This window comes from Lissotriton helveticus, chromosome 2_1, assembly GCF_964261635.1.
Source record: "Lissotriton helveticus chromosome 2_1, aLisHel1.1, whole genome shotgun sequence".
Classification (NCBI taxonomy): Eukaryota; Metazoa; Chordata; class Amphibia; order Caudata; family Salamandridae; genus Lissotriton; species Lissotriton helveticus.
This window is the reverse complement of record NC_136059.1, coordinates 96212857-96240352: the sequence shown is the minus strand read 5'-3', so window position 1 is coordinate 96240352 and position 27496 is coordinate 96212857.

Here is a 27496-nt window from a genome sequence, read left to right as displayed (position 1 = left end):
TCTTAATGTAATTTATACCAAAAGTGTCTGTTGCATGTGCCACTTTCAAAACAAGAATTAATGTAGAAGATCTGCATTACCAATTAAATTACTCAACCGTCTTCAATTAAAGGCCTTCATCAGGATGGTAGAACATATGACTGGCAAAGTAAAGATTCAACCTAAGTCCACTGATGTTTCTCTATATCGTGACCACCTATGTGTCCACCATAGAAAGTCACTTTTTATGTATTTATCTTGTCAACTTTATTCCTTCTGTCTTAACTTAATATGCCTGTAAGGATCACTCTTTTGTTCGCCACCGTGAAAAACATCTGCCTTTTACTTGGAGCACACTCTCACCCTCTCCATGCACTGCCTATGACCTCACATATTACATCCCTGATGACATATTCTATGACATCATGGATAACATTAATATGACATCTGAAATGACCTAATTGATGACAACACTCTGCATGGCAAGGGTGCAAGTTATTGTTATTTCAGTTAACTACAGCTAGTTCATTTTAGTTGTTTTTTAGTTTAAAATATAACGTATTAATGGACATTTTCATCTAACTATTACTTCACTTTAACCTTTGTTTTTTCAGTGAATATTTATAATACTATATATTCACCCCTCTATAGTTATAGTTAGGATGGTGTTTCCATAGGAAATGCCTTTTTTGATATGTTAATTACTTTGGTACTGTTTGACAAATATTCTCAAAGCTTCCCAAAAAGTTTCTTATTTTGGCTTAGTTTCTTCATGGAAAGTTTCAGGGTGAGCAGTTAAGGGTAAAAGTGGAAGTTCCAAAATGCAAAATTCCTATGTATTTTTCTTAGACTTTTTTTTAAAAGGGCTACAGTGTAAACAGCTGGCGGGAAGGGCATTACACCAAATTTGTCAGGAAGCTAGATCTTGCTCCAGATAGCATGCTTTTTGTCATGTGGTGTAAATCCATTCAGTAGTTTATGCGAAATTTAGGTTAAAAAATATGTGTCTATCTGGACAGTTGGATTCGCCAAAGTCTGTCAAGAGTCCAGAGGTCTTGCAAATGAAAAAAATGAGCCGTCTGATTGGTTGAGAGGGTTTTTTTTGCTATCATGCTCCCGCCGGAGCAAGAGGCTCCAGTGCGCCCCTCTGGAGTTCATGCTCTAATTAGCTGAATGTTGCCGCCGCTATTTCATGACACGGGGACTTGGTTCCCTTGTCCTGAAAATTCGAAAACATTAAGTATAAGGGGCAAAGTAGGGACACCCAAAAGTGTAAAACAATATATTTAAAAAAAGCCTGTGCACAGTGGAGGGTTGGAAAAACCCTGCCGCTAACCCCATACCATACACGGTCGAAGGCAGTGCGCAGCGGAGAGTGGAGTTGGCTGCCCATGGGCTACAGGGTTGGCTTCCCACAGGGGATGGACGCAGACCCTTATGCCAACCCAAGGGTGCATGGGAAGCCAACCCTGTGGCCCACCCTACAGGCAGCCAACCGCTGGACGCAGGGCCTGGCCGCAAGTGTGGGGTTTGCTTTTCATATCATAATAAAATATTACTTAATGCTAAAACAAACTAGAATTTCACTGAAAGGATAACGTAACATTATAGACAGGAATTGTAATTATATCGTACTTAACATAAAAAAATCTTAGAAATTCACTGAAAAAAACAAAAGGATGTTCTAGTTAGGTGAAAATGTCAATTAAAACATACAGTTTTAAACTAAAAACACAGACATTCACGTATGCTCCTTGACCCCTTCAGGAGGGAGCAATTTAAAGGAGGAGGTTCTGCTGGTGAGAAATCTTCGATATGTCTCGATGAGGTCACCCCAGAGGATGCATTCAAGTCTTCAGTGTGTGAAAGAATTTAGCATAAAATCCTTGTCAGCGTTACCACAGAGTGGGAACTGGAGAGCACTGGGACCTAGAGCACCCAGAGACTGGTCACAGTCGGACAGCTGTATGTGGACGCGGTCTATATGGTGTTTAGTGCGCTCCAAGAGGAATCTGATATTCAGGAAAAATATTCTACACAGCACACTTCTAGCAAAACTCCAAAAAGTGGTGGAGGCAGGGTACACAGGAACCCCCAGTACAGGGCTGCCTGAAGAACTTATGCACATCAGATCGCAGGACAAGGTCCGTGACGCTTATGTATTGCTTGCTCCTAAATCTTTCGAAGTGTGCTCTTACAGGACAGGTAGACAGCGGGACCAAAGATCTGGGCATGGATCTGAGTGAGGTTGAGTGAGATATAGTGTTGCGAACACCTCTAAAGTTTCTTTCAACTCCAGATTTCGATTGATAAAATATTATTAGTTGCATAGGGTCTACATCACCCCGAACACATCAACTGTATGTATCCCATGGCCAGTGGCGTAATGAAACTTAAGGGGGGCCCCCTGCAAGGTACGTGGAGGGGCCCCTTCAGACCCAATCAGGCGCTATTGGCCAGAGCACTGTGCTGGAGAGGGCCCCCTGGAGCTTGGTGGCCTCCCCGCCCCGCGGGGGCTGCAGGGGCCTATGTTACGCCACTGCCCATGGCGAGCTTCTTTAGCATGTTTTGTTGAACTATTTCTATAGGTATTTAGGGCCTTTCCGGTGGATGACCCACAATTCTTTGCTCCACCCACCTACTGTGGTTGGCCCCCAGTTGGTGTTGTATGTGAAGCAAAGAATTGTGAATTTGATCCTGGTTTCTACTGGAAGCCTGTTCAGGTCTTACAGAGCTGGCTTTATGTGGTCACTATTTTGGACATTGTTAGCTACCAATGATCTTCGATTTAAACAAATGGAAACATTTAGCAAAGTAAGGAGAGCTGGAGATGGTACATTTGCAACTCCATTGACTTGGGAGGCAAGCAAAAGTTCAGAGACAAAGATTATCCCCACGGTCCTGGATTGTAAAGCAGTTATAAAAGGGTTTCTAGAGCTTTGGAGCAAAGGGTAGTGCAATGGACCCAATTTCCCCATGACAAGTTCCCTCATTTTTGCCTCTGCTCATGCAAAGAAAGCTCTCTTTCATCTACTGATGTCTAGACCACACAACCGGTTTTGGGGTCATTTGGTTGATTTTCTAGTCAGAAATTATTGTGCTTGTCATCCGCATACACTTTTGAAGATGACCCGATACTGACTAAGTAGTTGTTCAAGGAGATTCTCTTATATTATAAGTTATTATTATTAAGTAACATGAGGAAAAGAATGACACCTGGAGGACGCCACAGGGCACCTGGTATGTAGATGACTCACCTGACCCAATCTTGATTGTTTTGAGCTGAGGTTGGAGAGAAACAATTCAACAGGGACCTGTTATGCCCTCCCAGTGTTCCAGTCATTCCAGCAGCATTTTGTGTATGACACTGTCAATTTGTTGAAGAGAGGTTGAGAAATATAATGTTGATTTTCTTATCTTCGTACATGGAAGAGGAGGAGGGCCACTCTTTTATTGACTAAGACTGCCTTAGTACTCTTCGAGGGTCTAAATCCACTCTGGTGATTATTCAGAATATAATTTTGTTCAAGGTACTCTGGTAGCTGTCCTGTCAACTCCTGTGTATGATCTTACTGGGAAAGGAGAGGTTGATAATTGCTTTTTAGCCTGACACATTATTAGGAGTTGCAGTAGTTTTTTCAGGAGAGTGTGATGATGGCATGCTTTAAATCAGGGGTCTTAACCTTTCTCATCTGTAAACCCCTGCTTAATTGTTACTGGAATCCAGGGACCCCCTCTGAGCAATTACTGGGGAACCCCAGGCGATTTCGATGACTTGAACCTCAAAACAATACAGAAGCAAGTATTCATTAGACAAATACACAAATGATGAAACATTTTATTTAATTTAGCAACCAAAATAAAAACAATAACAATTTTAAGTTGAATGTGAAGTTTGGGGCTCTTCTGAATTCAACGGAGGTAACTCATTGAGCCATACTACATTCTTTTTGACAAGTTTATACTGCTCCCCAGTATCAATCTGAGGACACCAACATTATTCTTTGCCTCCAATTTCAAAGTCCGTCATATTCACAGGATGTTTTAAAATGTAAAATTTTAATATTGCTTGTTTGTTTATGTACACTTTTTTAATCAGTTATTAATATTTAGTTTTCTAAGCAGTCACAGAACCCGTACCACAGATTTTTAATCTGCTACTTTAAAGATTTTTGGCAAATCCTCCGAAACTGAGGGAGGGAAAAACAATTTTTGTAGTGTCTTTTAAGAGAGATTGCAGGAATTGTTTGAAACGTGATGCTGAGCAGATGTCCATGGGTGAGTTAGATGCTTTTATTTTGCTGGCCAGGCTCAGCAACTCAGTCATTTCTGTGCCGTTGAAGGAGAAGGCAGATTGTAGTGGTGGTGGTGAAGTGGTTTGAATTGGAGAGTGTGTTGTTGTTTTGATAAACTATTTGCAGATTTTGGCAGTTTTTGATCTCAAGAAATCTAGCAGGTCTTCGCAGTATTGTTAGGAAGTGCATTGGTTGCCTTGCTAGAGGTTCATGACTTCCTTTGTATGCGGAGACAACAGACCAAAAAGGAAACATTTACAATGCCCAAAGGAATGGGTACTGGGGATGTGGGGTACTGTGGAAGAAATGGAGGAGGAAGACTGGAATCAGAGGAACCCTCCCTATCCAACACAATGAAAAGGAACCAAGTGTAAAATGTACCATGGAACCCAAAATAGACTCTGTGACAATGGAGGCCAATCCTCTTGGAGAGGACATTAAAAGAAATGGGCAAAAGAGTTGTGGAAAACGAACAAACTGTCTATTATCAATCAGGATACAAAGACTTTAAAAGGAGTGGTGGAGGGGATTCGCAAAGAAAATTAGCAGATCCAAGCAACATTGGAAGACTCTGAAGGGCACTTGAGGGGGAACAATATCAGTGTGGTGGGTGTCTAAGATCAAGCTAAAGGACCTAAAGCTGAACTATACTTAGAGGACTTTATCCTTCACACTCTGAAGCCAAAGGCTCTCTCTAAGCTTTTCTCGATAGAGAGGGCCCCTGCGGATCCTATTCCTCCCATGGGGGTGAGAGCACTATGCAGAACAATGATTGTGAGGACCTTCTATTACCAAGATAAAGACGGGATTATACAGAATGCAAGACAGGCTGATCTTCTAAAATATGAGAACTCTGAAATTTGACTCTTCCCTGATTTCATGCTCAGGATCCAGAGGCAGAGGCGCAGCTTTGATGAAGTTAAAAATGCCCTCCATGCAAAAGTGATCAAGTACATAATGATGTTCGCTGCCATGCTTTGTGTTATAGCTGAAGGGAAGAAGTGGCATTTTAACTGCCTGAACGATGCTTTGGGGCAGAGAAAGGGATAGAGGCCAGCCCACTGCCACCATCCTGCACTTAGGGGGAAGTGCACAAGAGGAGTTGGAGAACCTCCTGAAAACACAGATCGCTACCATGAAGGCAGCAATGAGAGGAAAGGTAGATCAGTCAATTTGTGTTGCTCCGGAAGACATGAAGACATCATTTGGAGAGAGGTAGACAGTGAAGCCTGGGCCACAACTGACACAACAGGGGAGCTGAGGTTAGGTGGGATCGAGGAGATTTGAAGAACCACCTTAACAAGGAGATGTACTATTAGAGACAATGAATGGGGGACTAGACATGGCAGTAGGACAACACCAATTAACACTGTCGTTTTCATGATGTATGCACCACAGTTAGGGCAAGTGGCATACTGCAAATCGGAGAAGCAGGTAGTTTCAAACCTCTGCGGCAGGGCTGCAAGGAGTTGAGATTGAGAAGGGAGGGCAAATGGTTTCTTTGCTGCTTGGTAGACATTTGAGAGGCAAAAATATGAGAGTAACGGGAGGTGAAGACCACATAAGATGCATATGATAGAGATCATCTGGAACTAAGTGGGGTTACATAAGTGAAACATATTAATGGCTAATATCACTACACTGAAGGCCCTTTCCTGGAACATGAATATCCTGGATAGTAAAATTACAAAAGGAATGGTTCTGCAAAGCCTTAAACGACACAGCTGAGATGTGGCAATGCTGTAGGAGACCCACCTGAATGGCAATAGCTGCAAGGCAATCGAGCGTTATGACTACAATGCATTGGCATGCTTAGGCTTTACCACGGACTCTAGGAGAGTGCAAATTCCTTGTGAAGAAAGCTACACCATTTGTCCTTATAACCATCACAACAGATGAGCAAGGGAGGTACATACTACTAACAGAGATATGAGGAAGCATGATACTTCACATTTCTTTGCTCTATGCGGCTCCAAAGCTTCAATCCTAATGTTGAGAGAATTGACGTCCTGTCTAGTACAACTAATGGACGGAATACCAGTTGTGGGAAGAGACCTCAACATGGTACCAATTGAGGAAATGGGCAGGGTTGGACCTAGGACAGTGGCAAGAAACAGGAACCTGCTGATGGCATTCCTTGAAACCATGGGCCTCTTGGTTATTTGGATGGCCCAAAATCCATTAGAGCGACAATACACATATTACTCTAACGCCCAAGACAACTGTTCACCGATAGATTATTTTCTAACACAGCGGATCTACACAGGTTCTTTCAGGGGGGGTCAGGTAGATGGCTAGAGGTATCTCAGATCACTCCCCAATATGGGTCGACTGCAGAGCAATGAGGTTATCACCAGGGAAGGGTGATAAATAGACCCCTAGAATCTAAAAAGTAAGGAGATAACTAATAAGTTGAGGAAAGACTCTGAACAATACTTCACTGAGAACCAGGGTACAGCTCATTCCGAAGCGAAACACTGAGCAGCTTATAAGACTGTGATGAGAGGGCAAGGCAATGTCGCTTGAGGCAGGGGTTTGAAAAAAGAAGAGAGAACATATGGATATCATTGAATCTAAAATTCTTGAGCTGGAAAACTTGTTGCATACCGGCAAGGATGAGACAATGGCTCACCATCTTCGTCTGAAGCAGCAAGAGTACTGAGGTATAGCTGAGGATGGATCGTGTGCCATTTTTCTGGCCTCCCAGGTCAGAATCTACGATGCAGGTAATAAAGCTGGGCAGTTGTTGGCCTGGTAAGGTCGGAGAGAGAGAGTCAGAAGCTGAGCACCAGAGCTGCACTAGGGAGATAAGGAGATAGCAGAAGAATTTGGAAATTACTACTGTCAGGTCTATAACTTCTCTACTGCTAAGTGGAAAGATATGGTGAGAAAGATGTGGAGGTCGAGGGTGCACCACATATCAACACAGGTGTGTCGCCTTTCATCGTAATAAGGGGTAGAGTTTACAGTTCCACTTGAATAGGATGTGCGTGGGGCACTAGTTTGTACATTTTGAAAAGTTGTCTGAACGACTGATCTGATGAAAGCTCCCAGAACAAATATTGTGACCAGGTAGTGAGCAAGAGGATGGTGAATGCGAAGTGGGGCAAAATGTAAGGGGGAGAAAGGAAGGTGCCTCTGTAAAGGTGTCTCACTTCTATTGGTGCCCAAATGAGTGGTTAAAGTCTGCAGTTATGTGGTAGCGGTGAATGATTGGAGACTGTCTGTGGAGCAAAAATAAGTTATCTGTGGTTCACAAACAAAAGACTGCTTGAGTGTCTGAGAAGTTGGCGGTTCTATATTTCCTGGAGGGTAGTCCTGTGTCTTGTTGCTGCACCACTTCAAGTTGTCAATCATCAGTCCTCATCTTAAGGGGTGTGTCCAAAAGAAGGCTAGTGAAACCCCCATACTTGAAAGGTTGTGTGACTTCTTATATTACCTCTATGTTCTTCTTTTTAGTTCATCAGATTTTTTTTTACTTAGAATTTGTGTATGATGTCTTGCTATGGGAAAATTGATTGTTCATGAAGAGGCAAAACATGGTGTTTTTCCCCAAAATTTCTTAACTGGGACAATTTCCGCCACCAAGTTACCTATGCCCAATTATCTATATTTAAGGGTGCAGGGACTGCCAGGCAGAACTTCTCCCTTCTCAAATCTCCGCCTTTAGCATGAAACATATGTGGAAACGTCAATGAATGCCCCTGCGTGCAGGGAAAGGGCAGGAAATGTGTTGTATTTAAGACAATGGTGCATTCCTGTCCTTTCCCATGTGCTGGCACCCTTTTGGCAGCCTAGGGCCAAAACAGGCACCTTTGCACCATGGTGTAAGAGTGCCTGTGTTGCATGCAGGATTATTTTTGTGCAGGTAGGAGCACCTTCCTGCACAAAAAGACTTCTGGGAGGCATGCTCCTCTTCCTATGCCTGCTGCAGAATGCCGCATGTGCAGCACACACAGAAAGAGGAAGAAACAAGGAGAAATAGAGGTGTTTCTCCTCGTTACGCCTCCCCTGGGAAGGCGTAGCATTTTTGTAAATTTTGTAAAGTTCTTGTAAATCTGGGAATGCATCAAAATCCATGGGAGAGACATGGGATCAGGCACGCAATGCCCATGGAACTCCTTCCCAGGGCAGACTAACGCAACGCAGCGATTTGCACAAAGTTGTGTTACTCCAGATTTATGAAGCCGCTCAGAGCCATGCAAAGTGGCTTTCCGTGGCTTCATCAATCCGACTTAGAGGTTTGCGTCACACATGTACCAAGTTGCATGGTGCACACGCAACGCAAGGCTCTCTTTCAAGAAAGACTCTCTTTTAATGTGCCCCTTAGTGTGTTGGCTCTCAAGTGATGGAGATGAACGCCCGCGATGCAAAGCCTGTAGCCCAATTGTGTGCTTCGGTTGTTCATCTCAGTACACTGCTGACGCCAGCCCTTTCTGAATTATAGATACCTTCGATGATCCTAAAAGGCACCACTGGGAATCGCAATTTAGGTCACTTGTTTCCGCATTCGAAAACTATCCGATGCATTAAAAAAGAAAGAGCGTCCCTCTGTGTAAGGAGAAGACAAAAACATGTGTATCTTCCATCCCAATTTTGCACCATAAAGAGATATGTCTGAGCCCTTCACATGTTTGCAGCTCTGTGCATACATTTCATAAATGCATGGGCCATGTACTGATGCACACAGGAGAGAATAGTTGAAGACTAAAGACAACATGACTTGATGTTATGTTGTATTTTTTATATTTATAAGACTAAAATGGACGGATCGATAGATATTGTCAGCAGGCTTCTCAATAATAAAGCTGCAGATCACACAAAATTGGTAAAATCAATTTAAGTTTAAAAAAAAGGCCCTTTACCAGGAGGCGTGCGTATTATGCGTGCTCCCAGCAGCTAAGAGCTTCAGTCTGCAGCTAACAAGCCAGCCAGGGAAGATGACAGCTTTAAAATAAGTGACAAAATGCCTTTTAATATTTGAAGCTTTGGCAGACTTGAGTTCTAAAATGCCCCAAACACTCAAATGTCTCTCCCCACAACCCCTGGCGACCCCCCCCCCACCCGTCTGTTCTCCCTAACAACAGCAGTGGTTTTCAATTGCATTTATTTTTGACTAATTGTCAAACACTGTGTCATTATTAGCATGGCAATTAACACCTGTCTCATAGCTTTAATTGAGCGGTGCTTCGTTTGTGCTGTCTGAGAAAAATGTCATGTTTACTTTTAACCCAGTATTCTTTTGAGGTGTCACGAGCGACGTCGCCCACCGTGTTAAATTGGTAGGTTTGTGTGGTAGTAATATATGGTTGCCAGCTCTTTAGCCCTGCTGATAGTACTAACATTTAGGGACCTGGATAAAGTGTCTTTCATAGGAAGAAACTAAATGGACCATCAGTGAGACATTATTTCACCTGGGGCCATGCAGGCAGCATCTTCAGATAGGTGTGAAATGTAAAGCGGTCCCATCCTGTGACGGAAATGTCAAATACTGCACTTAGAGTGTAAGGCAGAGGCAGATAAATCAGCAGAGAACCTTAAGTGCACTTACCGAAAAAGGCAAAATTCGGCTCTCACATTGTTATACAAAAGAGATTTTCTTGGGGACGCCTGTCAAACAATCCAAAATAGTTTTGTGTATCTAAGATGAACCAAATCTTGCGAACTTAAACTGAAATCAGGGCTGTTTTTGGAATTTTCACTTTGGAAAGTGTACTTTTGAATGTGGGAAATCTGCAATATGCTGAATTTTCCATCTTTTCAAGTGTCAGGGACTGTGGGCGTTACCGGGTGGGGCTGTCAGCTAAAGGAGATGCATTCAGCAGGCTTGTGGTGTTCATAAGGGTGACCACCTCCCTCCAGCCCTCACGGACACTGTTTCCAGTACGGCCTTTTCTCAGTGGTGCAGTCTTGTTTTCCTTCTATTCAATTAATAACAATAACACACATGAAATCCATAATTTGTACGTGAAAGTTTCAGGACTGGAGACCGTGTCCATACTGTGGAGGAGTGAGGCGGTCAGCCAGCGGCGGCTTCTCCATTTGGGCGGAGGAGCGTTGCCCCCCTTGCTGAGGGTGCAGAAAAAGAGAAAAATAAAATGGTAATAAAATGACTTTATTACCATTTTATATTTCCTCTGCCTGCCCGAGTTGATTGTGAGGGCGGGGAGTGGTGGCTGACTATAGCAGTTTAAAGTGCGCATGTCACTTTGGCCGGCTGTCTTGTGTCGGCAAGCCTACCCAAGCTGTCTTAGACAGGCACAGGCCTCCAAAGTCTTTAGGAGCCCTGAGATAGCCCTCTCCAACCAATCCGGGCACTTCGCTCATGCTGGATAACAGCATGAGGGCAGCGTCTGGACTGGTTACGGGAGAAGAACACCAGGACCGGATGACGTGCAAGCCAGGAAAGTAAATATTTCCTTTTGGGTTTTTTGTAATCAAAGTAAACTAAATCGCCAACATGCATTATATGAAGGTTTTAAAGTTAAACATTTTAACTTAAAAATGTTAATGTAATGCATGTCGGCAATTTATTTAGTGTTAATTGCATGGCAAGGTTTAATTATTCCCCTATCTGTGTGATGAACAGTGTTTTTCCTGGGTAAAAATATATTCCCTTTGGAAGAAAAGATGTTAGGTTTTCTTCAGAGTTGCAAGTAGAGACTTTTCCAAGTGGTAGAATATCTGACTGAGTACATTTTACAAATTGGAGCAATAGAGGAAAACTTGGACTGCCGTAGATTTTCTGGGGTACTTGTTAAATTTTTTGTGAATCCCTAAAATCTGCAAATTGTGAGTCTCTTCTCTCCAAGTAGAATAAGGAGAAGTCTAAAATAAATACTAAACGGTATGGGAAACAATGCACGGTAGTATGGGAAACAATGCACGGTAGTATGGGAAACAATGGACGGTAGTATGGGAAACAATGCACGGTAGTATGGGAAACAATGGACGGTAGTATGGGAAACAATGCACGGTAGTATGGGAAACAATGCACGGTAGTATGGGAAACAATGGACGGTAGTATGGGAAACAATGCACGGTAGTATGGGAAACAATGGACGGTAGTATGGGAAACAATGCACGGTAGTATGGGAAACAATGCCCGGTAGTATGGGAAACAATGGACGGTAGTATGGGAAACAATGCAGGGTAGTATGGGAAACAATGCACGGTAGTATGGGAAACAATGGACGGTAGTATGGGAAACAATGGACGTTAGTATGGGAAACAATGGACGGTAGTATGGGAAACAATGCACGGTAGTATGGGAAACAATGGACGGTAGTATGGGAAACAATGGACGGTAGTATGTGAAACAATGCACGGTAGTATGGGAAACAATGGACGGTAGTATGGGAAACAATGGACGGTAGTATGGGAAACAATGCACGGTAGTACTAGGGATGCTGTATATGCACCCAGCAGCCTCCACTGCTCTCTATCTGCCAAACGAATGGACCCACTGAAGGGCTGCCGTTAGGTGCCATGTGAAAGAAATGTCCCAAAAACATTGGGGGCAAAATATTGGGACAAAATCATTGGAATGGAAAAAATATCAGACCAAAATCACTAGGAAGAGAGAGGCAACCGAAGAGTGAGGTAAGTTAAATATGAATAAAAGTAAGGGTTAGGGTTAAAAAAAGGATGAAGAAAAAAGATGGGGGCTACGAAGCCATCCTACATACATTAAAACAAACAAAGGGGATTAGAGTCATCACCTTTAAGGAGGTGCCAGCGGCATGACTTTCCACATATGCTCGATGGGCAGGGCTGGACTGGCCATAGTAGGCACCGGGCGTTTCCCCTTTAGGCGGCTCGTGTGGGGGCAGGTTTTGGGCCCCCGGGGGGCCGTTTTTGTTACCGGTGGTCGGCAATATCGGCCCCGGTAACAAAATCGGCCGAAACCGGCCCTCACAAACTGCTCGGCTGCACTCCCTCACACCCCTGAGCAGTTTGCCAGGGCCGGTTTCTGTTCCCAGTCCAGCCCGGTCGATGGGTGCGGGAGGGGGGGGCAGTACTTTAGCACACTCACTCCAAGTTTATATCAGAGAAGGAAAGGCTAGTGGTCTTCACAGACTGCCAGCACTGCCAAATGTAAGGATTTACATATGTGGAATCAATCAATCGATCAAGGGTTTGTGAAGCGCAGCTACTCACCCGAAAGGGTCTCAAAGAGCTTGTGATGTATTCCTATAGGTTCTGAATCGATCCCCCTATTCCTGACCCTATTCTGGTTAGCAAACTAACAAGTTAACTAAGTAATCAGCCCATGAGGCAGAAAACCCCCATGATGCAGATACCGTTATCTGACGCAGTCACACTACCGCACAGGAACGTGTTATCTGATTAGGTCATAACGCTTGCAATCTAATTAGACAAGCGATATTCCTCCAGCCCCTGATAAGGCATACGGAGTTCTCATAACAAATCAAACCTATGACAACCTGGGCAAAACCCTGCGGCCATTGTTTTGATTTCACCGAGAACTTCAGTAAAAGAATGTGCTAACGAGCAAGTCGTATGACATCCTTATTGACGTATCTATGTCCATCCTTACGTCAATCTCGGCACCTTAAAGGTATAAATATTACCGATATTGCCCTATGAAAACACACGCGTGGTGACGAGACAGAGCAGCCATACTTGCCGAAGCGAAGAGCAGAGCAGACCCCGCTGGCGCAGCCCCGCCTTTCTGATGCGCTGAGAGAAGCTGCTTTCTCCTGCCGAGAAATCCAGCACCGGCGTTTCTGGGTAGCCCTCGCAGGCAGCCTGGAATATCGAGACCAGAGACGAGAGATACCATCCCTCATTCAACCTAGATTCCAGGTACAGAACTGAATAACCCCTCACAGAGAATTCTTTAGTTATTCACTTGGCAAAAACAAACTTGACTTAAACTGTAACTATCTATTCCCGCCCACGCATTAGACTTAGGTCAGGTACACGGGGTAGGCGTATCTAGAAACACCAGTTGAGTACGTTTAGTCAAATGTATATGTGTATGTAATATATTTTATTCATTTTAAACATCTTATGGCTTAGAAACCATATCAATGTTTTTACAGTATTATTTTATACTGCTGCTTTTAATGTATGCACTTTACTTAACTATAAGTATTGCAATAATATCGATCCATTTCTCTTGTATGAGAAAAGAGACTGATCAATAAATAACACCTTTTTATTGAACACGCCTGTCTCTTCCTTTTCTCTACAATCTGATGAGACTAAGAATGCACGTACTGACTGAGTAAAATAAATTGCCTTTTGTTCACACGACTCTCGAGATATACTCTTGATTAGGGGAGAGCAAAGTTGTCATGTTCTATGGTTGTCAGAAACTAAATCCCTTCTTGTCTAATCAGGGAAGTTAAGTCCTCCTTGAACATTCGAGAAAGTTTCTAGTGAACTCTGAGCTTAGCTGGCAAACCCAAAACTTTAAGTCTAGTATCGACAGTAGTAGACCTAGTTAACGTCTGGTCTAGGCCTTTACTGCTGTAGGTATTATTCCAATGCGCAGAGCCTATTGGGATGATAGGAACTACACTACATGGCGCCCAACGCGTTTGGAAAGGGCGATAAAACTAACGTAAGACATTTAGAGTAACTCAGTCGTGCTTTCTCATTCAGACCCCTTTTCCCAAATACTCCAAAGACGTCTGGAGTGGGTGAAAGGTTATATCCGCCAGACCTCGCAGGAGGGAACTCCTATGTATGGTTCTTGATACAAGTCAACGTTGAAGGATACACTGTTCCAAAATATTGTGCATCTAATCTTTCGTTTCCATAAGAAACCTGATCTGCAAACAAAAGAAATAACCATCCTGTCGGTAAAATGGACAGTGATGAGGAAAGAGAGGCAGTTAGATTAGCAACTGAACTCTCAGCAGCTGATGCTACCATGCAAGATGCAGACCCGGAGATAATACTCATCCCGGTCATCAAAAGGAAATCTATAACTTTAAAACTTATAGAAAATGGACTGACACCTAGGGGTGGTACAGTCATATTCGTAATTGAGGCACACGAATATCGGCAGACAGAGGTATACTATTCATGGATACATTTTCCGGCAGCAAACGCTGTAACAAAGTACTTCCACTATTACAAAATAGAGGAACCTCCTGAAACGTACACTCCTTTCGAGGAGGTGGAAGTACCACTCAAATTTCAAGAGCATTTGCTCTTATTTGATGGCGCCCTAAAACATAATAATCACATCACCAGGCTCGGTCCTTTAGGTAGACCAGGAGCAACGTGGCCGGTCCTAGCCGGATACACACCACATCCAGACATCGATGGGATGTCTGCACCAAACCTTTTAACACAGCTAAACCAACTAATAAAAATACACAGACAATTAGTCCAATATGTGATGCGGACTTCAACAATTCAGCCAGCGATTAAACTCCCACAGCTGACCCCTCACCAGGGGAACACAAATAAAATTACACCACAGAACATCCAGTCCTGCCTAGGTAAAGTACCGGCTAAACGGGAACAAATACCATTTTGGCTAGCGCAGAAAATCACCCAAATAGAGGCGGTGTTTCCAGACACCACCCCGCTAGAAAAGCACAGGATTCTGACTATCTGTCTTCCAATGGGAATCGCACCACACATTGAGGACTGTGACACTTGGGGTACAGTCTTTGCTTCCATCTACACAAAAACGCACGGTGTTCCATCCATTTCGGTAATACCAGATGTGCTAAAACAAATTCAAGATGAATATGGTCCTGAACCCGCTTTAACTCTTGGTATGAAATTACTAAAAGACTTCAAGCAGGTCTCGGCTATATTATTAGCCAACATAAAGGGAGAAGCAGCAAATGTGGCGATCCGCCAGAGGTTAAAGGAGACAGATATAGCAGACCAACCAGCTGAAATTGCCAGAATCATAGAAAAATCCTATGAGGAACTAGGTAGAGATAGTTTAGGTGGAATACCAGTGAAACCGCAACTGATTGAAAGTCCTGAAAAAATATTTTTTAATAATAATTCTACATCACCAAAAAAGAACTGGGATGGAAACAAACAATCCAATCCTAAAGAAAAGAAATTCCAGTCCCGAGGAAGGTCTCCTAGGCGAAGAGAAAAATCTCCGAACCAAAGACACAGGTCACCTCAGAGTGACCCCTCTGGGAAAAGATATAACCTTAGAAATAGGGATAATATTAAAAAGCCTGATAGATATCAAGACATTGATACACGTACCTCTCAATCTTTTCAGACTTCCTCGCAGAAATCGGAAAGAAGAGGACGATCAGAACAAAGAGAAGAGCACACCAAGTCCAAAGACAAGGAACCTGCTCAGCTAAAAAAGAAATTACAATTTCCAAAAAAGAAGGTAGCCAGTATCAAGGTAGTTAACAATGCCGAGAATACTGAGGACACAACTGAAAAACGGAGAATGGGCTCAGACAATGCTAGACAGCGCAGCAGAAGTGAGCATAGCTCGCAAAGTCCTTATGAATCATCTGGAGACAGTGGACACGAATGAATATCTTCAAGTGGAAACTGCGGACACCATAGTTAGCAAACCTCACAAAATATACGAAATAACATTGCGTATAGAGGGAGATAAGACTAGGAAAATAAGGGGACTATTTTGGGATAATCTCTCCAAGGGCTATGATATCCTTCTAGCTGAAAAAGACTGGCCACCAGAGTTTGTCAGGGAGTGCCCTCATGGCGAAGAAGTAATTATGCCTGCCTTCTCAAATCATATCCCAATTCATAAAAAATTCACACTTGCCAGAAAGTGGAGAGTAGCTCTAGCTCCTGCTTTATATAAAAATCACGTGGGATGGGATGAGGACTCTCCTCCTCACAAAATCCAGTTAAAATCACAACGGACAAAGTGTACTACTACTTTGATCCAGAACTAGAAGAATTAAAAAATCTAGATTATGAAAGGACATATTCTCTGCCAATCGATATTCTGCCTTTACGACATTACGCCTGTGTAATTTATACAGACGGATATGCTCAACCCCCCGTTTGGGGCGAACAGGCATACAACCCCACATGTGGGATTACAAAAGAAGTGTGGCGCGGAGGTAAACTAAAACCTCTATTAACAAAAACACACTCAGTAGAAACTAATTCAGAACAAAAAACTGAAATATTAGCTTTGAAAATGGCGCTAGATAATGCGGATCGCGAATTCCCGACACTTATAGTGTCAGATTCATATTACTGCGTCAAAGCATATAACAAGGATTTGCAGACATGGATTCGAAACGGTTACAAAGATGACACAGATGCACCAATAAAGCAGAAATTGCTCTGGGAACAAATAGCTCTTTTACAAAAAGAACTACCAAAGACTCACGTGACACACTCACTGAGTCATCAGCGTGATGGCGTTCACGTTGCAGGGAATTCATTGGCTGAGACAGCCACAGCGGCAGCCACTAAGTCGGCTCCCGTAGTTCGAGAAAAGCGTACATTAAAATACATTGACGGTGAAACAGTGCTGGCAGTGAAAACGTCATCAAAAGGCGACTGCTCAGCGTTACCGATCAATTATCCACTCAATTATACATACATAATCGATGCAAACTCCGTCCCTTTTGCTCGAATCCCTGGAGTGGGGGATAGGGTGATTCCAAACATGGACAGGAGAAACTTGTTAATCGCAGACGCACATATGGGCGAGGGTCTCAGACACCTCAAACTAAAAGATTCTCTGGAAGAATTACAACCATGGTACTGGTGGCCAGGCATGAGCCTGCGTCACACCATGTTTGTAAAAAACTGCCCAAACTGCAACAGAGATCGCAGTGGGGAGAAAAACAGTTTAATACCTCGTCGTTTTACCCCAGAAAAAAGCAAGAGTAAAAAAGAAGGCTTGCGATTAACATATACAGGCTAGTTTCCACTTATAATGTAGATCACCAGCACTCGGCTGACGTCTGGACTGTTATACAAAGATTTGCGAGTCTAAATGGCATATACGCTAAGAGCATGCTACGTTTGACCATTGTTTTCACTCTAGCCGAACAGCCTGATGGGAAACATGACCAAATGAGCATAGCCCAGCGGGAATCTTCTCACTTCCTTCCTGAGGGTACGGGATGGTGTAAAGAAAAAACCAAGGCATAAAGCAATCTATAGCGGAAAGGATATTAGGTTCGGGAGCTGGGTGGGTCAAACATCTAATAAGTGTCCAACGTAGTCTAAATAACTTGCCAAGAAATTCTCTGAAGGGATTCAGTGCGTACGAATTATTATTTGGAACTAGGATGTTGATCTCTGACATTGATAGTCAGACTTCAGTGGTAGAAGAAAAAAGCTTTGATATCAAAGACCGTTTGGCTATTTTGCAGGACTTAAACAAAACAAGAAAAGACCTGAGCAACATAAAGTTGAAACAACAGCCAACAACCACTGAAGAACCACCACCTGTCCCAGCAAGACCTGTCTGGATTCCAAAAGTCGGGGATCTAGTCAGGGAGAAGATCGCGGTAAAGAAGGAATTTGGGCCTTCTTACAGAAAAGCAGTTCCTGTCTTGTCTGTCAACGGGACAAGATCAGTTGTGCTACCGCCACTTGCTGGAAAAAAGGAGAACCGAGTTGTATCCATCGACCTGGTAAAACCACAACATGTGGCCGATAACAAACAGTAGGCCAAGTGGACTCCCAATAAGTAGCAGAACACCAAGGTTTGCTACCAGTACAGAGGTCCTAACGAAGAGGCTCATCACATTCGAAACGCCTACAGAAGAACAACAAGGACTATGCAGCAATGCAATAGAACTCAGACCTCTGAAAACCCAAATAAAAACATTTAGCAGAGACACACCAATCTATAATGAAGTACCAAGTGAAAATGCAAGAAAAAGAAATCCTGAACCAATTGGAACAATTGACAGAACTGCATCCGGCTACTTCATAAACTTCGATGATTCCTCTGAAGGCTTCAGTGAATCAAAGACACAGCCATCATCAAAAACCTTTAAAGATAAAGCTAAAGAACTTTTGAAACAACTGAAAGAAACATATCTGATTTCTCCATGGATTGAATTTTGGGTGGGTTTTGGTGCATTTATCCTCATACTTTGGCTCATCATGATACTAACTTTCGGACGCTTCATTGAGGGAAAATATGCTAAAATGGACACAGCAAGTCAGAAAATCAACTTGATCCTCAAACCACACACATCTTCACACATTGAGAAAAGAGAACTTTCTTCAGTCAACTTCACAGCAAATCCGATACCGGGTGGGGTAGCCTGGGACAACACTGACTATGAAATTTATGGTCCGGTTGAAATCCTGAAATATCCACACCAAATTAAGATCTCCTTGAGTGACTTTGCAAAACCAAGCTCATTTGCTGATGATTGGGACTTCGAAAGCATTAATAATATGATGTCTGACTTAGTAATGTCTGCTAAATTTACCAAACATGATTAATTGCAGGGTTCTACAAATTATGATAGTATGTACTGTTATAACCACTATGGTAACCATTTTTTACATAGGTCTGCACAACCTAGAAATGTTTTAAATTATAATCAATGGGAACATTGTGCAACACCTCCAAAAGGAAGCTCAAGGACCTTCTATGACAAATATTCATACTTTTCAGGTTTTAACACAAGTAATGCTGAAGCATTCTATTTTAAATTGTCAAACAAGACAGGGACAAAAACAATGATAACCAACACAAAATTGATATATTCAGACTCATTCTTTGAACAAATGAATACTTTTGGTTTCAATTATTGGGACAAAAATGTTGAATTGAAAAGTGTTTGGGGTACAAAAGATTGGCAAGTGCAGGGCATAGAATCTTTGTTTAGAGCCTGCATGATCCCAGAACAAATGATATTTTTAAATGACACTGTTCAACAAACTACCTGTCTTGGCCTAGCCAAAATCAAAGATTTAAATAAACCGTCTATTCCAAAGCCAACAATGTTTAGCAACACTTCTATAGATGAAGAAACAGACGTAAACAATATATTAAACCAAAACAGAACACATCCTGATTGGAAACAGTGGTTGATCTGGCCCACAGATACTAATAACTGTCAAGACAGATTCCTGAACAAAACACAGGGGTTCAAAATGACCAGGCCAGACCCTAGATATCCCCAAAGACATCACCCAGGGATAATAACCACCTACAGTGTGGGCAAATTATGCCTCCAATGGCTACAAACTTCCACACTGGCAGAAATTAAGCAACACCTAACTTTACTTACTGATGGTGCTGACTTGCGTGATTTCATAATGGGACCACGCAAACAGCGTCAAAAACGTTTCATAGCAGCCTCTGTATATGCAGCATATAATGAGGCCTGGAAGGTTACTCAAATTGAAACAGCAGAGAGAATACGGGAAATTGACCGTATTAATTTGGAAAAATCACTTTCTGTAGTGGACAATGGGTTAAGGACTCTGTCCTCCAGAATTTTCTCTTTGGACAGCATTGTGTCTTCAGCAATCGACATATTGTCGCAAGACTTACTGTTATTACAACACGGTCAGTCACAATTGCGCTCTATTGTACAGCTTGGCTGGACGTTACAAAACCTGCGTTCAGGCTATGTGCCTTGGCGTTTAATCAACACAACGTCACTATTCCAAATCTTTAACCTTACTGATAGACAAATCAGTATGGCACAAAAGGGTGCTGATTACACAATCTTGAGCATTGAAAAACTAGAAAGATTACCAGTGACAATGTCAGAACGACCTGTCAGTGAATGGATAATACATGGGATAATAAATATCCCAATCTCAACCTTCAGGTTTCAATACTGCCAAAAATATATACAGGCTGGCATGTACGAGAAATTGGGAAAGGGGTACCTTAAAACAACATGGAACTTGCCCTATTCACATGCATGTGTCAGTAATAAAGGACAGAAAGTGTTTCTTAGTGGCAACAATTGTGCGATGTCACTAAGTGGCACACTTCTGTGTAACGGTATTAGTTTGCATGGAGCCTGTGAAGGGAATTCATACAACCTTTCATGTCACCAGCAAGGCGCACCTGCAACAGAAATAGAACCATTCTTTCAAAGACTCTATAATGGGAGTTACATTCTAATTGTAGACCGCAGATGTTGTAGTCTTATGCCCGGGACTCCTTATCTAGTAACTACGACTGCGAAGGTCAAGTGCTGTGGACGCTCGTTGTTCCCCAGCTCCTTTCCAGACAGGGAGGCAAGGGCATGGCCCAATTTGAAAATTACTTCTATTCGAATAGATACTTTAAGCAGAATGAAAACAGTGCTTCTTCAGACGCCTACAAGGCTCACGTCATCAAAAGAAACGTATGATCTACAAGTCGCAAGGACGACTGCAGAGATACATTCATTGTTATCAACTAATTCCCCCATACATTTCGCGGAAATTCTAAACGAAATCTTAAATATTTCTGATACCAATGGGGTCTCAAAGGTATTTAAGACAGTATTTTCGATGGCATTAACACCATTCAAAGCCATACTGGGTATTTTTCCAGATTTCGTCCATTCGATTTTTGGCGGACTTCCACTGATCTTAGGACTAATTGCAGGAATCCTATTCTTGGTCCTTATTTTTCGGTATGGCACAGACAAAACTCTTGCGACAAGGGAAGAAACAATCCTAGCCATTGGATACCGGGACCGGATATCAAAAATCCTGGGACTCTCCCGGCTTAGAGACCTGAACATGACTTGGTTTCTATCATTTCGACCAATGTGTTTTACCTGTATTAAGATGTCTGCTATGCGGAGAAGAATGCGTGTTAGACACCTGTCTGACGCTACAATCGGATGCGCCAATGGATGCAGAAACATTGTTGAGCCCGATCAAGGTTCATGCTTTGTGCTGCCCTCAAAGGCTACCAATCCTGATGACGGCATTCGTGGAAGCTTCACCACTACGATTGATGGGTAGTGAAGTTCAAGATGAAAGCAGCATCGAACAGGTACGACCTTCTGTCAGCAATGCGAATCAGAATGTCAATGGAGAAAATCATGCGCACGAATGCATGGTTACACCTATTTCCGAGTTAGTGGAACTTTCCCAGGAAGCTGTTGACAGCTTTTTCGAAAGCCTAAATGATATGATGTTCTCACCAGAGCAGAAATAGAGACTTTTGAGCAAGCTCGCACACGGCGTTCCCTGAATTCGGCCTTCAACTTTAAAAATAAAGTCACATGAACAATTTTCCCTCCAGTTCACGGACAGCAAGTTTTTCAGCAGCCCCAAAATATTTTTGCATATTTTCCAGGACAGTATCTTCTGCTTAAAGTAAGAACTATTCTTAGAGAACTAAGGTTTCTAAATTTTAGATAGTTTATAGACATTAGCTGCCCGCTGGTATGTTCATAAATATTTTTAATATTTTATTCTGTGATGGAATGGTCTCGAACTTTTTTTCTGTATTAAGAGCCATTTCATGTGTAAATTCTCATATACCGAATAGCAATAATGTATACAAATGCGATTACTTTGGCATTATTCTACAGCTTGAGTGCATACAATACATATGACTGCAATATTTTTCCGTATATTTGAAAATTTCCAAATACGTTTATGTATTTTGGGGTGGTAAGGTATACACTATACTCTATAGTATGTTGTACTATGTTATACTATGCATAGATTAGTAAATATGACCATAGTTAGCGTGGAGTGGGTGTGATGTATTCCTATAGGTTCTGAATCGATCCCCCTATTCCTGACCCTATTCTGGTTAGCAAACTAACAAGTTAACTAAGTAATCAGCCCATGAGGCAGAAAACCCCCATGATGCAGATACCGTTATCTGATGCAGTCACACTACGGCACAGGAACGTGTTATCTGATTAGGTCATAACGCTTGCGATCTAATTAGACAAGCGATATTCCTCCAGCCCCTGATAAGGCATACGGAGTTCTCATAACAAATCAAACCTATGACAACCTGGGCAAAACCCTGCGGCCATTGTTTTGATTTCACCGAGAACTTCAGTAAAAGAATGTGCTAACGAGCAAGTCGTATGACATCCTTATTGACGTATCTATGTCCATCCTTACGTCAATCTTGGCACCTTAAAGGTATAAATATTACCGATATTGCCCTATGCAAACACACGCGTGGTGACGAGACGGAGCAGCCATACTTGCCGAAGCGAAGAGCAGAGCAGACCCCGCTGGCGCAGCCCCGCCTTTCTGACGCGCTGAGAGAAGCTGCTTTCTCCTGCCGAGAAATCCAGCACCGGCGTTTCTGGGTAGCCCTCGCAGGCAGCCTGGAATATCGAGACCAGAGACGAGAGATACCATCCCTCATTCAACCTAGATTCCAGGTACAGAACTGAATAACCCCTCACAGAGAATTCTTTAGTTATTCACTTGGCAAAAACAAACTTAACTTAACTGTAACTATCTATTCCCGCCCACGCATTAGACTTAGGTCAGGTACACGGGGTAGGCGTATCTAGAAACACCAGTTGAGTACGTTTAGTCAAATGTATATGTGTATGTAATATATTTTATTCATTTTAAACATCTTATGGCTTAGAAACCATATCAATGTTTTTACAGTATTATTTTATACTGCTGCTTTTAATGTATGCACTTTACTTAACTATAAGTATTGCAATAATATCGATCCATTTCTCTTGTATGAGAAAAGAGACTGATCAATAAATAACACCTTTTTATTGAACACGCCTGTCTCTTCCTTTTCTCTACAATCTGATGAGACTAAGAATGCACATACTGACTGAGTAAAATAAATTGCCTTTTGTTCACACGACTCTCGAGATATACTCTTGATTAGGGGAGAGCAAAGTTGTCATGTTCTATGGTTGTCAGAAACCAAATCCCTTCTTGTCTAATCAGGGAAGTTAAGTCCTCCTTGAACATTCGAGAAAGTTTCTAGTGAACTCTGAGCTTAGCTGGCAAACCCAAAACTTTAAGTCTAGTATCGACAGTAGTAGACCTAGTTAACGTCTGGTCTAGGCCTTTACTGCTGTAGGTATTATTCCAATGCGCAGAGCCTATTGGGATGATAGGAACTACACTACAAGCTGAGGTGGTGCGAGGGGGCTCGCAGCTCCCGGAAGTTCACGGAGCTCCGTCGAAGAGCCAGGTCTTTAGGTCCTTCAAGAACTTGGGGAGTGACTGCATCTGTCTGAGGTGGAGAGGAGAACAGACTGCACAAAGTTGACTGAGTACAATTGCCAGCAGCCCTCCAATGGGTCACCTTAAATAATCGGCTCTAACTGTCCTCATGTTCCATAGCATCCTTGCTATGCAATCATAGGACAGTGTTGCTTACAAAAAACTGTTGCTTCCTTAAAAGTTTGCTGAAAACAAGTTTGTGAACACAGGGAAGTATTCTGAAAACCAAGACTGTGTTGGAAAACAAATTATGAGCTAATTGACCTCAAGCATTGTTAAAGAATTTAGGGCCAGATGTATCAACACATTTTGCAATTGCAAACAGGCCGATTCACAGAATCGGCCCGTTTGCGATCTCCAAAATGCGTTTTGCTATGTATCAAGTTTTAAGAATTCGCAATTTGGGTAATATTTGCAAATACCTAAATTGCAAATGCAGTTACGGAATCGCAATTTGTGATTCCCCAAATGCTATTCTTGTAGCCATCGCAAATTGCGATATTGCTGTAAGGAATTGCAAATTACCACCAAGTTAAAGATGGTGGTAATTTGTGATTTCCTCGAAAAATGCACTTTTGTGCTTTTTTCAAAGTGCCATGTGGCACACATTCATGCACTTAGGGCATTGTGTGCTCCACATGTGAACACATGCACATTTCATGGGTCCAACAGGGTGTTCTTTTGGAACCCTTCCACCCTTGAAATTGCATGCGCAATTTGCTATGGGCCTCTGGGCCCATAGAAATGAATGGGAAGGGATTCCTTAATTGTGAAACGCAATTTGCGATTCGCAATTAAGGAATATGTAGGAATCGCAATTATTATTATTGCGAATCCTACATACATAGCAATTTGCAAGTCCTTAATAGCAATTCACAAAAAATTGCTATTAAGGACTCGCAAAACAGATCTTCTATAGATATGCCCCTTAGGGATCAATTGTGTTTGAACTTTGTTTTATCCTGTGTATGAACAGAAAAATTATCACGTCACAATAATTCTGTATATGGTTATACATAAAGATGTGATATATGTATTGCCAACCAAAGGAACCACATAATGTTTATACTTGCTAATTACTTTTAAGTTGTTCAAAAGTCAAGTACAAACTAAGATTATCTTCATCACAGCACATGGTTATGAAGTTATAGGTAGTTACTTTCATAGCAGAGGGAAAGGATTAAAGAATATATATCAAGTTACTCAATTCTTTTAAGATTCAGTTTCAGTTTCCAATCACAACACAGAGAGTTGGTTAAAAAGAGATACGTTTTAACCAACTCTGGTATGATGGCAACTAAGGACAGGTACAGAACTTTCATGGCTGGTTACTAAGATATCTCCTGTTGTCTTTAGATACTCACTTGGACCTGTACACGTTAGTGATAAGTCAGAATGGTGTTATTCAGTGTCCCTTTTTTCTCTCCCACCCTATTCCTCTTTCCCCATTTTTACTATTTGGCCTCATTTGAATTCAGAGTGCACCATTAATGGTTTCTTTCATCAACCCCGAAAAGCACAAAAACGATTACTACTGGATTCAAATTATATCATTAGTTTGATATTAATGCAAAAACAAGTAAAACGTAGGGACCCAAAATGTATCTCTTGAGATCAATCCTGATTAAATTATGATCCTGATATGACTGAATCGAACTCTGTGTTTATACCTGTGGAACTGCTGTTAGGTTCTCAAACCAGAGTGTGATCCATGAAGTCAGATCTTGCTAATAGAGCCAACATGATCCGAGCAACAAAATTCTGGATCTACCTATGATAAGTCAACTTAAACAGTCACTAGCGCTGTCTTCACCTCATGTTTGTGGGCAAATGCCGGATTGATAGCTGTCTACGAGTCCCTCCGTTTTAGCAAATCTTTGGAGCTCATTTACCACAACTTCGTCTGAAATATATGGACGGGACACGGCAAAAAGGACTTTAGACAGAAATTGTTCAACTTCTGGATATCGAGATTTGGTTTCGTAAGGAGGTTATGTCAGTAACATATACCTATATCTATCTAAATATCTATATATCTATATCTATCTATATATCTAGCTATCAATATGCAGATGATGCAGTCTGGTTTTCATGCCCGTGGGCATATATAACGTTTGTCCACTAAGAGAGAAAGGCTGGATCTCCTAGGTTTGCTGCATCATGCCCATGTCCTGGAACATTTGGCTGGCTGCATTCTAATCTATTCTTTGCTATTTTATATGATTGGTTTGATCCACTCTAGGAAAGGAATTGAGACTCCCTCCTACTCTTTCAATCGTTTCAATAACACACCTGTAGAGAGGCTACTCAGTGCTTGGTGGTTGTCGTCATTCATGGTAATAATGAGATCCTCGCTGATGTGCGGTTATCGACCGTTTGAGCCCTCAATGGCAGTGGTGGAGATACTTATTGAGGCTCAGATTTTAGAGTTGTCTTGTAACTTCCCTTTTTATGATCTTGCTTGAATATATAAATGTGAGAAATTCCATCTGTATAATGTATTTGCTATTCTTTCCCTGTGTACACCATTGGATTAATAAAATCTATATGATGAGTTATGGGGCTGTGGAGTGGGAATATTTTCCCCACTAGCTATCCATGTCTCAAAAGGTCTGTGTGTGGCACAGACAGCTGGTGGGACAGCCTGCAGCTGCAGCTGAGTGCATCACAACCTTGTCAGGGATACGAGGGTCCTACAGATTCTGTAATACAGTATAGTACGATCGCTCATACAATTTATATTTGGCATAACAATATTTTTCAGGCGTTATAGAAGGTGCAATACACAAATTAAAATAATTTATTTAAGTTGGGGAAATATTTGTAAGCTGTCTGTTACAATTGCTTCTGAATAGTACCCCTTCAATAATATTGGTTAAGAACCAAGTGGTGTTTACAGAAAATGGACCTAGACAAACAGTGGGTATAATAATAAAACATACCCGGTGAAGCTATACACAAAAAAGAGCATGTATGTCTGTAATGTATGTCTGTAAGTAAACCGCGCAAACACAAGGAGATGATGGACGAAGCGCTGAAACTTTTCAGACACTCACTCCTGTCACAAATCTGGGGTGAATCAATCATCGTTCTTTAGCTCACTTCGCCTTCCTCATTCAGACCCAGCCATATGTAAATCAGTCTTTACCATGTGCCTCTTGCGAACAGTCCAGCCCAATCAGGTCTTCCCTGGACCGAAACAAGCATCCTGGGACCGGTTTCGGGGTGACACCCCTCATCAGTCAGGCTAGCTTGAATCCAGTGGCAAAGTGAGCAAAAGACCCACTTCTGGATATACCCTGCCAACTTAGGGTGAACAAAGCAAACACAAGGAGATGATGGACGAAGTGCTGAAACTTTTCAGGCACTCACCCCCAGTCACAGATCTGGGTTGAATCCATCATCGTTCTTTAGCTCACTTTGCCACCCCAGTTCAGACCCAGCCATATGCAAATCAGTCTTTACCCTGTGCCTTATGGGAACAGTCCAGCCCGAACTGCCAAGCCAGGTCTTCCCTGGACCGGAAACAAGCATCCTGGGACCGGTTTCGTGGTGACACCCCTCATCAGTCAGGCTAGGTTGAATCCAGTGGCAAAGTAAGCAAGGGACCCAAGTATGGGCATACTCTGCCAACCTAGGTTGAACAAAGCAAACACAAGGAGAGGATGGACGGAGCACTGAAACTTTTCAGACACTCACCCTCACAGCAGTGGCCAGGGTCACCCTCAAGTGAGGTGTCAGCCTGTAGCTCAGCTGTGGGGTCACAGTTCCTAATCGTACAAGGACAGTATTAAGAACACCTTAGAAACACATAGTGGAGAAGGGCCCAAGGGGAATTTATTTTATAGACCTCAGGGTATCTTGTCCCCCAACTAAATCATGAAACACACGGAAGATACCGAAGGTCTAACAATGATCCGAATTTCATGCAGAGCCTGTAAAGTGTTCTACAGAGGTAACTGGAACCATCAGATTATTCTACTACAGGAGACACACAGAAAAAAGTGAATATATAGATATGCAGTTCAGAGTAAGAACTAAGTCCAGAAAAAGATTATGAACCCATAAAAGTACCCATCAGCCCACTCAATAGTGGAACT